Consider the following 15,987-nt stretch of genomic DNA (forward strand, 5'->3'; position numbering starts at 1 on the left):
TTTGCATGCATTAGGATATTTAATGGATTTAGTTACAAACACAATGGGAAACCTTCCATTTGTATAATAAAATGTCACCATAGAATCAAAAATTTATCAATCTATATTTTGTGCTTTTCTCAAAAAAAAATTTACAACACATAACATTTTTGATTCTAAGGGATGTGGCAATAGAATGGAGTTCTGGCTCAACAACTGTCATGTGAGAAATTCATGTGTAGGCCTCAGGTTGAATGTAAAAGATATCTAGCAATCTGATGGTTTTTTACATCACAAGTTGGGGCCAAGAGGGAATTCTCCACCTACACCCTGCCCCTCATGCAATCTACTCTTTTGTTCACCCTCTCTGAAGCACTGTGATGTTGGTCACACCTATGGATAGCAGCTTTTGACTCTGGTGTGCTCCTGCCTGTATTTAGAGGGTTTTGCTCAGAGTTGGACTGATCACCAAATTTGGGGTCAGGAAGGAAGTCTTCCCTTAAATCAGACTGGCATGCACTCTTTTGCCTTGTGTGGAAGATGATCTTTTCTGCAGGTTTTCTGAGTACATATTAACCAACTACTTCCCTGTTGTTACAGTGCCAGGGCTCTGAGAGCACCCTTATCTTACCTGCTTTTCCCTATGGCTTGTTATATGGTTATCTTGGTATTCTGGGTATTGTACCTGGTAGCTGTGAGAATCTGAAGTGTTAATTTGGAGGATTTCTTGGTTAAATGATTACCTGTTAATGCAGGACACTGGACTTGATTGCCCACTTATCCCTATGTTCAGATCACAATGAATAGCAAGCAGGATAATATGGGAGTAATTATAGAGCCAGATTCTGCAAGACCTTTACTCATATTGCATAGGATCTGCTGCAAATAATCCCAGTGTCATTATAAGAACAAAGTCATAGCTGTCTCTCATCAGTACCTGGTACAGCTCTGCATCTATGTGCAAACTGCATTGCTCAAATGAGTACATGTGCACATACATAAAGGCAAGGACCTGACCACCCTACAATTTTTTATTTTTATGGAATTTTTAGCCATACATTTCATTTCTCTTTACTGGCCACAGGAACTGGGGGATTGCAATATGGAACATCATATCACACAAAGCTCCTCTTAGATACTTCTATGCCCAACTCAGCCATCCTTATGACAGTTTTCTGCAAATAAGGGAAATAAAGAAGCCCTAAGACAGGAGAATTTGGTCCCAAGCAAATACTTATGTTCTAGGATATTATCCCAAGGTACTGAGCAATCCAGATATGTATTTTTCCACCAGATATGTTAGTGTATAAACTCTCTTTCCACATTTTCTATTCCAATATTTAGTACTTCTTTCACAGGAAATAATTTTCTTACTGAATTTATGACAGGACAAGCAGTGTACTGGTATAAACAATTAAAATTCCACTGTCATCAGAGGTCTGTACATTTACACCAACATTTTGCCCATGGCTATTTTCCCCATGGCTTTTTAGTGTGACATTATTTAACGTGTTAAATGAGTATTTCTCTATTTTATTTTAATAATTTTGCAATTAGCATTTTACATTAAATAAAAAGTCCTATAAACCATACTCAGCAGGAGTCCATTCTGGAATCCATTGTTCAAGCAAGAGCATTCATTTACAGTCTGCCAATATAAACACTTAATAAGGAAAATGCAGTGAAAAGCCAAGTAAAAGCTTTACAGATCATTTTTATCTTTTTTCAGAGAAGATCAATCATGGAAAATCAATCAAACTATTTGGAAAGATTGATCTCCAATTACAAGAACTGGATAATAAAGAAAATAAAAGAAAACTGAGAAGAAAATAAATTCTGCAGTTTAATCTGAAACATTTTTCTTTTAATGGCTATACTGAGATGATCTAGTTGGGTCTGGCCCTGCTTTGAGCAGGTGGTTGGGCTAAATGACTTTCTGAGGTCCCTTTCAGTCCTAATTTTCTATGATTCTATGATTTGATATAAATACATTCCTTATATGATATAGGAGGACCAGAAATGCCTAAAATGATAATCATTCGTAGGGGTTGCTCCTTAAACAATGGATTTTGTACTTGAGAGCAGGTCAAAGTCTAAATGACTGAGAGAAGTATTGTCTGAGAATTGGCATCCAACATGGGTATAATTAATGGCCAGGCATGTGCCAGTCCTTTCTGGACATTGACAAATTTACATTTTAAAAGGAGGCCTGTGGCAAGAATGACACCTGGTTATTCTTGCTATTCAGGGAAGGACATTACTCACAGTTGGAAAATTAAGGGAGAGACAGATTCCTTAGGATGTTGCATTAGCTATCATTATGCATAATTGGATGTAAATATTCTCTGGGTTTCAACTAGATATGCCACTGAGGAGCAGGAAGTTTTATGCATAGTATGAGCTCCCCTAAGAATCAAATTGATAATATATGTAAATGGCTAGATAAGAAACCATATTTAAGCCTTGCCATGGTAAAAAGCATTTGTCTTCAGTTTTCTTGGGTGTAGGGAATAACTTTAGGCCCTCAGGCAGCAGTCTGGGTATAATATGCTATCAGGAAAAGTTGCAGGGCATCCTGGCAAGATGGTCAGAGGCAGCAGCTCTTTGGAACCTGGTAAGCAAAGGAGAAGCTGCATTTGTATAGTTTAGGGCTTAGATGCAAGGATAAGATCAAATGATCACTCTGATATTTTCCTTTGTTTGTTTATTTTTATCTCTATCTAGCTCAATATTGTTATGATTCGTTATGATTGCTCTTGTTGTTATAATACATCTTTTTGTTATCTTCTATAACTTATTTTCAAGGACAAGTGCAATTTCAGTGCACATATAAGCAGGCCTCCTTTCCCAGGGGTGGGGGTGGGAGGGGGAGCAGTGTGGGGCAGGAATCTAAAATTTCTGAGCCCATGGCTGAGTAAGAGTGTGATTCTTGTAGTTGGCATAATTTCCTCTAATAAGAGCTGCAAAGACATAGGTAACTCAGGTAAAGCTGAGGCGCCATAAGTCAGGAAAGTGACCTTAGGAGCATCTCAGTCTGTACTCAGCAGCAGATGACACACAAGGGTTTGGGGCTGCAGAGCACCCCTGAGGGTGTGAGAACTGTAAGAGTGTCTCAAAGGTGCATCTGACCAAATCCCAGGTAAGGGTGTGTCACACTTTGCATTGTAGATTCAGCCTTAGATGACAGAAGATGGGGGGACAGGAACACTTGGTATCTTAGCAACTGGCCTGAAATGCTGTGGAGCAGGGGCATCAACTATATGGCCTACTTGGCCTGTCACCACGTGCCCAGCTGTTTGCACTGTCTCTGGTTATACATAGCTTCTCGCATGGCCTCTTGCCCTGTGGTCCAGATCTGGCCTGGTACATGGGTTGAGTTTGACATCCCCACTGTGGAGAGTTGAGTTCCAATTTGTCAAATGAGTTCCTGCTCAAAGTTGTTTGTGGCCAATCTCATTCTTGCCATTTTAAAGTTAATGAGTGTAGCAGGGCACTAAGGTACCTGCTACTTGGAGAGCAGTGATAAGAACCCAGGTGCAGGTTGTCGGGACAACCGGTTAATGAGGGAAGTGGCTGTACCTGCACCTGGTCAGCTGACCGGAAGGGGCAGGGCTAGGCTCCCATATAAGTCCCAGGCCTGAGGCCAGGAGGGGAGTTGTCTGACAGCAGCCAAGGGGGAAGGAGCTCTCCCAGAGCAAGCAGGGTTGAAAGGCCTGACTGCAGGTACAGCCCTGAGACTGGTAAAGGATGGAGCAACCCTGGGGTGGCTGGAATAATGTTATAGCTGGGTGGCTAGAATTTATGTTATAGCCCAGGGGCTTGTGTTTTTTTTGCTTGCTGTTTGACACTGGTGGCTTGGGTGAGGCTATTAGGGGATGGAGGAGGCCTCATTAGGGACCCACAGTAGCGTGGGGACCCAGAGCTAGAGAGGGCGCAGAGAGAGACAGGGCTGCGGAGAGCCCAGGGAGGACAAGGAGACCAAATTAAAATGGCCCAGACCGAACAACGTCAGTTCCATCTGCGAGGCTTGGGGTGTGGTAAAGGGGTTGTTGGAGCCACGCATAGCCCATAAGGCTTGGGTGCCCCGAAACACCCATTATAGAACAGGGCCCACAAGGGATTCAGGAGCCCTGGGGCCGGTGTACAGCAAGAAACTGTGTTTAAGATGATGGAAAGGCAGCCTCCATATCATACATTTTCCATCAAAGACATGGTGGGCGAGAATTGAGGGTGCCCTTTAGGCCAGCTTAGCACAGTAAAGGGGCCTCAGGGGAGATCACAGCGACCCTAAGGACTCCAAGCTGTTACACTGAGCAAGATAAAAGTTATGAATGAGATTTTCAAAAGCACAAAGAACATTAGTAAATTCATCCATCCATTTGTGCCTTTAAAAATCCCCCTGCATCATGTGGTTTAACCCATTTACATTTCATGGATTTGATGGATTTTGAAGTGCAGAGGAAACCATTATTATTGCCTAGTCTGACTGCTACATAACCTATGTCAAAGAACTTCATCCAATTATTTCTGTGTTGACTTCTATTTGAACCAGTACATCATTAAAGAAATCTGGACTTGATTCAAAGACTTCAAACAAGAGACTCTACAACATCTTTAGACAAGGTTCCCTTTGTTTAATTGCCCTTACTGCTAAAATTTTACACCCTTATATATAAGTCTGGATTTATCTGGCTGCTTCTCCCAGCTGAGGAATTTTATTAAGGCTTGTTTTCTTAGATTAAAAGAACCATCTACTAACAGAAAACTCTGCCTATGTAAGTACAATGATTAATCAACTCCTAAAATTCTCTTTACTTTAGAACAATGATTTCACCCTTTTATTTTAAAATAAGGATTCCACATAAAAATGGTGCACTTTTTAAAATGGAGCATTTAATTTAATAATGCATGAAAAACACATAAAAACCCTTTTAAGAAAAGTTAGAAAGTAAATTAGAAAATTGTAAAAAGTATTCCATGATGGTTTAAAATTAGGGGAGTATATGCTATTCTAGTATACACTTGCTGGAAATCACTAAAACAGTTGTTTGTAATTCATTAAGCAACTTAATTTAAAGCATTGAAATCATATAAAATCTTATCATCCTTTATTATTTTTCCAACCAGGATGGGGTATAGACCAACTGAAAACTCATTCAGTCTAGATGTCAAGAATATCCTTGTCTATGTGTTTTTTGTTTTTTCCATCTCTAGCAATACTATGATAGACATAGTGACTATATACTATATGCTCTGTGGCTGTGTGTGTGTGTTCACACAACTGTATAATGCTCATAGTATAATCTGCTATATGCACTATGAGCATTATCATTTGTTGGTGTTTTACTGAAGTGGCTACTGAAGGCTATGTTTGTGTATAGATGCAAATGATAAGTCATAATTTTCTGAGAAGACAAGTATATTACTGTTGATTTCTTTAGTAGTAGACAGTAGGCTAATACTGAAGTCTGGGAAGGGGAAGTGAGCAACTTCACACAGGATATTTGAGTATTTTCTTTGTGTTCTTAAAGTAAGTGTAAAAAGTCATTTTATGTATCATAGTACTAGCTAAGATGTGTTTGTGCTGGAGACAATCTCAAAGTATATCTCATATTTTGCTGGTGGGCTTAACACAGAAAGAACCAATGACATTTGTGTTTTACATACCAAAATAATGTGTTGTGTTGTAGGCACATACCAGAGCATGAATGGAATGGGGTCCTAGCATGTCCCAGCAAACCAGGAGATGGATCCTCAGATGGTGTAAAATGAGATTGACCTCAGCGATCTCAGTGAAACAATGATGCTTTACACTAACTCTGGCTCAAGTTTTTCATAAGGCCTGCCTCAAGAAGGAGATGCTGGCATATTTGTACCTCTCAGGCAGAATTTTCAAAAGAGAGGGACCTAAGAAGTCACACAGGCAAGAGGTAAGATGTACGAGCATTATACTAGCCTCATTTTTTCAACTTAGTTTTCCTTTAATAAATGTTTCACATGTACACTAATAATTGCCCAACACACATATTCTACAAACAAGCCCCTCTCCTCACCTTTTTTTCTCTCAAGATAGAAAGGATGAAAGAAGTAGACGCTTACTCTGGGGCGGCATCTACACATGATGCCACGTTGCTGTAGCAATGTGCTATGGTGATGTAGCATCTGTGGCCAAAAACTGTGAAGCTGTAGCAATGTTGCTGTAGCAACGTGCTCCCTCAGTATAGCGTGTTGCTACAGCAATGTAGCAGCTAAAAATAACCATGTGCCACACGCATGGTGCAATATTGGCTGTTACTGTGCCATCATTTAGTAGTTCCAAAAGGAAGTACTAAATGACAGCACAGTAACAACAGCCACCATAGTGGCATATGTAAACGCACCCATGAAGTGCTCAAAGGGTACAAACAGAAGTTGCCCTTGTGCCACCATAAACGTTTTTATGGCAGCACAAATTGTAAGTGAACAGATGTCCCAGCCCCATGTCATGCTCCAACTGCCCAACAATGTTTGCATGACCAATCCTAGTCACTGGGAGTGCATCTACACGTGTACTTAACTGCACAGTAGACTAATTTGCTGCAATGTAAAGTGACACAGTTTACACATGCGATGCTATTAGACTGTAGCAAACTAATTTTCACTGTCATAAGATAGTACTGTTGGGGAACTGTTTAGACAAAAATAATTGCACCTAAATGCACATGTAAATGTTGACCCAAGTATACATTGCTCCCAGTCACCCCAGGCAGCAGGAGACCAGACTCCTTCTTGCTGCTGAGCCAAAAGGCTCTGTATGCTGGGGCACTGTTATGCCCCAGCCAGCCTCTCCACCACCTACCCATTTCTGGCAGAGCTCAGGGCTGACCCCTAGGTCCCTGGCCAGCCTGAAGCTGTTGAAATTGCTGTGGTCCTGGGTGCAGCATCTGTATGTGAGCCCTGGACTGCAGCAGTTTGAGCATCTACACATGCCATTAATGCCATTAAGGTGCTGTGATACATTCTGATGCAAACTGTACACAACCTCTCTGGGACTGACACACACACAAACAAACTGCACCAGAGTTTATCACAACACTTTAATGGCAGGTATAGATGCACCCAGTTTGTGACCTTATAGGGGAGGACATCTGTTTGCTTATTCTGCACATCAGGAAATTCACAGGGTGTGCTTGAAGATGCGTTATGTTGCCGCACCCCTGGCCCAGAGCATGCATTTCATACTGACATGGCTTAACCCGGGACATGCATCGCAAGCAGGGGAACCTCCATGGGTTCCCTACGGAGTGCATTTCAAGGGTCAGGTCATGGCAGATATGCACCTTATAATGGGGTCAGCACTCTGATTGAGACCAAGAAGTCCCAGGAGCAATAGTGGCCCAGCCAGGTGGGGCAGTGTTCCTCAAGATATTTATTTCTGTTGATCATTTTGATCAGTTGTGCTGTGACATAGCTAGGATAGGTCTCAACACAGCTGATACCACAACAAAAATTACATCTGTTTGTATCCAAATGCTATAGTGTGGGAGTGCCTATAAGAATTTAGACAGACGCACAAATCACTTAGTATAGTAGCATGTTGCCTGCAAATGATTAGTATTTAGTTCTGAACACTGGAAGATACATTGTGCTCATTTTGCACAAGTCTGCACATCCTACACTCTTTGAGATCACTCAACTGTAGAACATGTCACTCTTATGCTAATTCATTATCATCATGTCAGCTAAGCAGGAGCCAAGTTCAGTGAAGCAGGCTTATTTATATTTTACCCGAACCAGTTCTCCAAGTTATATTGAAAAATATATTCCTATATCATAACCATATTCTTTATAAAGCACTTCTCATTCTAGAAGTTTCCAAACATAAATCATATAAACAGGAGTATTTTATTTTTCTCCAACTGTTGCAGGGTAACCACCTTTGAAGTGGAACGTGGCAACTGTGACATAGAATAAGTCCTTCTAAATGTATTGAATGTCCAAGAAGTGATGCAGCTCAGGAGACAGGCTGCATGAAGCCAATACAAACTTCTGGGTGGCAGCCTAGGAATAAGCCAGCCATAAGACCCTTGCAAGGACAGTAGCAAAAACTTTTCCCTCTTACTGTAAATAGTTCTGTGTGTAGGTTCCTGTACAATATAAAGAGCTTTTGACACACCACTAGGCTCATGAAGATACCACAGCATTTATGTAAGAACACAAACTAAGGTTAATACAGATCAGAAGGAGAAAGATGTACCATTTATGCTGCCTAAAATTAGACCTCCTTCTGCAAACATAACACAGAGTCATCTTTCAAGTGAAGTCTTTATCCTTCCTCAAAGGAAAAGCCCATATCCCTCCAAAATAGGCTTTCCTGGAAGAATATCCTGTTTTTTGAGAAATGCTGAGATGCGTTAATAGTTCAGTCAAAATCCTTTTCACTTTATATAAAAAAAAAAAAAAAGACATGTTAAAGTGCAAAATGTAAATAAATCTTTTTGAACATGACTATTCAAATGATAGGGCCAAGTCACTAGCACTATTAAGTGCTACTGTAATGTGATTGTAATGTGTGTAACAGCAGGAGGAACCAGGGGGGGCAATCTGCAGAGCTTTGCTGACTGTTAATTTGGACTACAACTCCCAAAATCCCCCAGGTGCTGGGGGGGCAGGGAAAAAGGAGAAGTAAGTTTGAGGCTGGGGACAGGGACGAGCCTGAACATGGAACCTAGTCAGACCTATGCAGAGGAGTGCTCAATGGAGCTGGAGATTTCACTAGCTTGCATGGGCGACTGGTGACTTCCAAGTCTGGGGGGCACCAGGTTGCTGACAGGGGGGCCCTCACGGCCAATTGCCAACCCTGGGGGGGGTTCCCTACAACTGATCACCAAGCGTGGAACCACCAGCGGTGAAACTGGCGAGGGGAAGTGCACTTCCGTCCACACTTCCAGTTTTGCAGCTGGCGCTTCCAGGGGGTGCGCAGCCAATCTCAGGGGGCGCACGTGCATCCCTTATGCATCACCAATTCTAGCTCGGAAATCCAGGACTGTGGACTGAAGGAGCTGGACTTAGATTTGGGGGCAGCTACAGGTTGCTGTTTGAGTGCTCTATAAACTAAAGGCTTTTTGGGGAAACCTTGAGGAGTGCGTCCTGGGGAAGGGGGTGGAATTAAGGTGCTTCCCTCCTTTTGTGTGTTCATGTGTGACAAGGTATTTAGCAGAATTCACTGATTTCATTGCAATCTGACAGGTCATGCCATGAGCACTGCTGCTGTAGCCTCAAACTTGTGATCTCTGGGCTGTCAACCATGCATCACCCCAGCCCCCATTAAGGTGATGAGTAAATGTTACCACAGTGTTGATGTTTCTTTACCTTTTACCTGCTCCCTCCCTTTGGCCTGTTACCCTGTGACCCTAGTCCCTATGATTTTTCTATATAAAAATGGAAACTCTCCCTTGCTTCTTGTTGGGCTACAGGTTGGCACAACAGCACTTTTGTATGCCTGAAGAAGAGTGTGTGCACCCAGAAGCTTGCAAATAAAGAATATTTTTTTGCAAATATCTAAGTTGATCTAATAAAAGATTACTCTGTCATGAGTTTTGATTCCTTTTGCCTGTAGACTTGCATCCCTGAAACATGGTAGATATCGAATTTAGCCATTTTTTAAATGAAATTTTCATAATTTTAAAAGAAAAAAGCAAAATCTATCACCTGGAAACCTGAAAGCTGACACTTTGCTCCTGCCTGTTGTTGGAGATAAATCTGCAGTCTCACAGAGCTCAGAGGCACCTCAACACAAAAGAAATTCCTTGCCCTGGAGAGCATCCCATCTCCCCACTCTCCAGTGAAATAAGAAACATCATAACCAGAAGGAAACAAAATTCTACATCCTGCTTGCCACTGCACAACTTTGAAATAGAAAGACTTTTAAAACTTTTATTTGAGCCAAATCTGCACAAAATTAACCATTCCAACCAGGAGATTTTACAACACCTTCAGCTCTCCTGTGAAATATGAGATTTCATTTCTACCTAGGAGAAATTTTACAATCTTTGCATTTTCCTATGCCTGAAGAAGGGTGAGTATGCCCAAAAGATTGCAAATAAAGGAACTGTTTTGAAAATATCTAGTTGGTCTAATAAAAGATATCACCTCTGCCATGAGTTCTGATTCCTTCCAGCTGACAAGTCAACATTTTAGTTCAATATATAAGTGTAAAGGGCCTGTTCCAAGAAAGAGAACTGTTAAAATATTGCAGCAGATTCTGCTTGCTTTGTGATTTTGGTCACTATATTGTTTATTCATACATTTGACACAAGAGCACAGTCTTGGCATAGACTGAAGAATATCCTGGCAGTTAGAAGAGTGCTCGTAAGTCTGACACACTTCTTTCCTGCACAGCTTTGGTTACAAAGCCATTTAACCAACATTTGTGAAATGGGAACAACAATGTTCCAACATTGAAAGGTGAGAACACCTCTATATTTACTCTATGATTTGCAATGGGAGAGGGGAGAAAGTATAATGATTACCTATAAAACTGCATACAAAACATACCACAAAGAACTTCAGAACTGTGCTCCATTACCTAGGCATGTTTTGATATATTAAGAGGAACAAAGCTCCAACAGTGTCATTTAGCTCAGGCAGTTTTTTTAGATTTATAACCTGCTGTTATGGGGCTGATTGGTACTAAAGCCCTTAGAACAGTCCTTGAATAAGAATTTGTAAAAATATGCCAAATATACTCAAGCATAGGTCATTATTATTTGATATACTGTAATAAGTTGAACTCATTTTCTCCAGCCCAAATGAAGGAATATTGTCTTATCTTCCAGGAACTCTGTCTGTAAGTGGCACAAATTTGAAACATCAATGTCTACCTCCCTAGACAGGAGACAGAAATTTGCTTTAGGTCACTAATGAAATCCACATACGAAGATCAAATATACTTTGGAACCTCTGATCACAAATCTGTAACACTACTGGCAAGAGAAACAACATAGTTGTTGTATAGGTCAGACAAGAAGTGCACTGGCTCCAGGAAAAAGTTTTTGGAATAGCATCTGTCTACAACCTTCTAGACTCTAAAAGGGCCAATCTGTCATTTTTAATAAGCACGAAACACATCCATGACATTTGAAGATACATTACTTTCACTACCTTTGAGTTTCTAAACTTTCAAGTTCTTCATGTTACTGCCTTCTAAATCTTTTTCATATAAACAAGTGACTTAGATCAGCATAATTTAAAATCTTCAAATGAAATGTAGCTTAAAATTAGGAAACTGTCAAAATCTCTTATTAAAAAAAAAAATGGGACTGGTGAGATCTAAATCATATATAGTTAGACCAGAGTAATAACTGATTATGTAGCTTTCTTATTGGCTGATTAAAGATCTGCAAACTGATTTAGATTTACTTGAATTTGTTTTTCATGTTTGTTATATTCTATGAATTTGATTAAGATAAGTTTCCAGTTAATACTTGATAACAGTTATATGGAATTCTAGCTGTGTTACTTAGTCAGGAACTATCAAGTAAAGCACACAGAATTGTCCTTTTCCTGAGTAAGCATGAAAATGCTATCTTCAGGCATATATGCTTATGCCAAGTTAAAAGTGGCTTCTGGATATCCTAATGCCCATGTCTTTAAAAATCTGTTTTGGGGACACGATGTAGGCAAATAACATTTGATCACAAACATTTTTGTGGAAAATATAACTAACAGGCAATGAGCCATATATTCATTCTTCTTTAGGAATTCCAACGTTAGGCTTCCACTGGTCAACATACAATCTTCCAAAAATAATATTTAATAATGGATAACTGAATGAACAGAAAATGGCAACACTCCTTTTGACATACTACTTAGGCTCATGCTACCTCCTGAAAATTATAGCATAGTGTGGACAGAAACAAATAACAGCCTTAACACTTCCTGGTCATTTTCTATATTTAACTTTGGTTACATGACTTTAGTTCATCATAAGTCAAGAGGTGTTCTAAGTTGCTTTTGGCACATATTGATGGCTGAATTATTGATGTGAACTAACTTATGGAACAGAAAACCAAGCATGTGACAACCTATTTTGTGGTGTGAATCATCATATAAGGCTTACTTTAGTCTACACATTTTGTCATCTGCATCCACTTACTGTAAGTAGGAAGTTAACAGAGAGTATGTGAGCAACTTATTTCCCAACTTTTTTTTTTTAAGTGTACCATTTCTGCCATTAATTAAACAATGATGGGAACAGCTAACTGACCCTATGTAGATTAAGCACAAGTTTTAAAAGGTGGAAAAAGTAGATATAACGTTGCTTATATATTTACTCATGTTAGGGCCTTGTTACACATCAATTTTAGATGGCTTCTGGAGCTCTTAACCCCTGGATTGTCCACACATTAACACCTAAAACTAATTTTAAACATACTTTAGGCTGCTTAAAGTTATGCCATGCCAGGTCAGGTTTAGCACTGTTATCCAGCTCGTATTTCATTAATGGGCCAGTTCCCACAGATGAGCCACCCATTGCAGTCCTCCAGCACCCCAAGATGCAGTGTCACCTCCCGCAGCATCCTGTTTTATGGGGGGAAACTTTCCACCCCTGAACTCTACTACCCAGGTGGTGGTTCTGGCACCAAATCAGTACCCCTTCCCACCCCCAGGGTGCAACCCCATACAAACAGCCTACAGAACACATGCCAGTTAGCCATGTCACAGGGCATGGATGGGACCAGGAGTGGGGTCTAAGGACAGCAAGGAGGGGAACAAGGTAGTGGGTTGGATTGGTCCCCATGATCTGGGGCTTCCTCCCTAGGACAGGGGTAGTAGCATTCCCAAAAGCACGTTCCCTCATCAGTGCCACCTCCCAGCCACTGTGGGAAACTTGACCAGCGCCTTACAGAACTCAATCCCAAATCCCACTTTATTAAAACATGAGATCTTTAATATACTTCCTCTGTATTCCTGTTTGAATTCTTCTGGGTTTTTTTACATCTTTATTTTATCCTTCAGCGACTGGCTGACTTCATTTCACCATTCTTCCCCACTCCCATTTCCTTCTTCCCATTTCATTACCCAACCACATTCCACTAACTCTCTGCCTCCCAGATTCATGTTTCTGGTCCTTCTCCCCACAACCTCTCTCACACCCTCCCACCTAGAGCAGGGATCAAAGCCTATCCTGGCTCACCAACTGACAACTAACAGCTGTAGCTTTTAGTCAGAACCTTGCTCACCAGCCCTCTAATGGCAAATCTGTGCAGGTGGGGGACAGTCAGAGAAGGTTTTTGGCCTTACAGTGCGACTGTTCCAAACTCAAATTAGTACAAACACTGATTAGTATTTGAGCAGCTCAAAGTGTAACGTGTCATTGATTTGAATATGACTAGGGACTACTGCTCTGGAAAGAGCACCAGCTGCTATAATTAAGCCTAAAACTACTAAAGTATATTGAAAAAACATTCCTCCCCCTGCCCTCCCTTATTTTTGTTACTGAAAGCCTCCTCTCTTTGGCAGTTTGAGTGCCTGGTATGTATGAGGTGAGGAGAAGGTAAACATCAGATGCTTGAAATATAGTAAACCATGTATTGAGATACTAGCATTAGCTGAGTAATTTTAACATCAATTTCAGATAAATAAATTGAGAAATGATTATGGCGGGGTTCCAAGTGATTAACAAATTGTCTCCCTGGGGACTTGCCTGCGACACCTTGATTTGATTGAATAAAGAGAAAGTAAATTCCCGAACGAGATGTAGGTTAGTCAATCACCCCACACAAAAAGTAAAAGTGAATTGGTTTATTGTGGTGCTCCCCATAAATCTCTAGCGGCAGCCAGATAACCGACTGTCCGACATCCATGCTCCTTCCTCCCATAGGCTCCCTGCCTGTAGATCAGCTCCTTAATAAATTTCTTTTCTCCACTGGTCATCCTGATGTCCCTCCTTCAGGGATGATCCTGACTGTTGGCCGCTATGAAGGTAAGTACCTCTTCTTTCCTCACCTCTTTATGAGCGGGTTTCACCTGCTGAGCCCAACTGGTGTTTCTCCGGCATCTCTTTTTCTCTGTACCGGCTTCCCTTGCCATTCCTCTCTGTCTCTCGTGGTGCCTTGGGGCCAAGGAACTGCTCCCCTCCTAGTCCTTTAATTCATTGCCAACCACCAGGTCGATCATGAAGTTCTAATTGTTTCCCAGTGTGCTACCACCTCAGCTGAAACTTATGAGTAATTGCCCTTGCCCCGTCTTTGATCCATGTTCTCTTTACTGCTCATGTTCCAAGCCCCTTCAACTTCCCCTTAGGAACAGGGTTAATCCTCACCCTGTTACAATATATATCCTTCTAAACACACCTACACTGAGATCTATGCATTCTTATTAAATTAGATAAATACATGGCAGAAAATGAGCCAATGAGACAGTCCCAAGGAAGCCTCTTATCCAATCATAGACACTATACTTTTATCACATATTGTTTATGTAATTTTGTACAGAAGCTTATACCACAATTTTGTTTTAAAGATGAGCAGTTTTGAATAAAAACTTTAACATTTTATACCTGTTTTAAAGAGCTATTTAAATAAAAATATGAATTAATATCTGTCTTGCTATGACACTTTTACATGATCTAAGTAATCCTTTTTTATAAAAAAAAAATATGCTTAAAAACATGACAAATTTTGGATATGAATTAAGGTATGGATATAAAAACAATTTACCCCAGGGTAAAAGGAACTTTTACTACATAGGCTTATAGAATAGAATCATAGGAATGAAGGGTTGGAAGGGACCTCATGAGGTCATTTAGTCCAGCTCCCTTTTCAAGCCAGGATCATCTCTGACTAGACCATGCCAGCCAAGTATTTGTACAACTTGACCTTGAAAACTTACAAGGAATAATGTATCTAGTTAAATTGGTTCAATGTTTGACTCCCCTTTGAGTCTAAAAATTCCTCTTGATCTCCAAACTAACTTTCCCTTGATGCAATGCCTAGTCCTGGCCCCTGTGGCCACAAAGGAAAGCCTTTCTGCATCCTCTTTATAATCACCCTTCAGGTATTTGAAGACTATTATCAAATCCCCGCTCAGTCTTCTCTTCTCCAGACTAAATAACCCAGCCTTTTCCTCATAAGTCTTGTCTCCAAGGACCCTAATACTTTTTGTCTCTCCACACTGGACTCTTTCCAAACTGTCCACATCATTCTTGAGTTGTGGGGCCCAAGAGTGAACATAGTACGCCAGGAGTGATTTCAGCAGTGCCAAATAGAGCAGAAGAATCACTTCCCTTGTTTTGCAAGTTACACTCCTGTTAATACTACCCAGTATGATGTTGGCTTTTTTGTGACAAGAGCACACTGTTGGCTCACATTCAATTTATGGTCCACTATATCCCTCAGTCCTTCCTATACAGTACTGCAACCTACCTAGTCCTTGTCCAGTCTGTATTTGTGAATACAATCATTGCATCCCAAGTGTAGGACTTTGCACTTGATGCTGCTGAATCTCATCTGATTGACTGCAGACCATTTTTCCAGACCATTCAGATCATTCTGGATCCAAGACCTACCCTCAGAGTGTTTGCAACTCCATCCAATTTGGTGTCATCCAGAAATTTGCTAATCATGCACCCAACCTCATCATCCAAATAACTAATGAAAACATTGAACAATACCACACTGAGCTGCTCTGCAGTAACTATCCAGTGTTTTTAACTCACGATTGATTAAAGTAACCTATTGTATATTATCCCTTAGTAAAAGAGACACAAATTATTGCAGTTTAGCTGTCACTTACCATGGGATGACAGCAGATGCTACATACTTTACTGCCCATCTGCCCAGCCTCTTTACTCTACAGTAAATTTGTTCAACCATCCCTACCCTAAAAAAGACATTAACCTCTTTCCCAGCCCCCTCCTGTAAGAATTGCATCACCTAGCTAAAAAAAAAACGGCATCCACCTTGTCCTAATGACAGTGTTACTACATTGTATGAAAAATAATTATATTGATAGATATTAAGAAGA

The 15,987-nt window shown here is 40.6% G+C and overlaps 1 protein-coding gene and 1 long non-coding RNA gene across 7 annotated transcripts in view; one reads left to right on the top strand and one right to left on the bottom strand.

Moving 5' to 3' along the window:
* CNTN5 (contactin 5) overlaps positions 1-15,987 on the bottom strand; it is a 1,172,720-nt gene that overhangs the window by 550,061 nt on the left and 606,672 nt on the right. The window lies entirely within an intron of this gene.
* LOC109281858 (uncharacterized) lies at positions 4,483-10,085 on the top strand. Its single transcript, XR_002088649.2, has 3 exons — positions 4,483-4,754; positions 5,670-5,909; positions 7,887-10,085. It is a non-coding gene; the product is annotated as an uncharacterized LOC109281858 (long non-coding RNA).

The sequence above is a fragment of the Alligator mississippiensis genome, chromosome 1, assembly GCF_030867095.1.
Source record: "Alligator mississippiensis isolate rAllMis1 chromosome 1, rAllMis1, whole genome shotgun sequence".
Taxonomy (NCBI): Eukaryota; Metazoa; Chordata; order Crocodylia; family Alligatoridae; genus Alligator; species Alligator mississippiensis.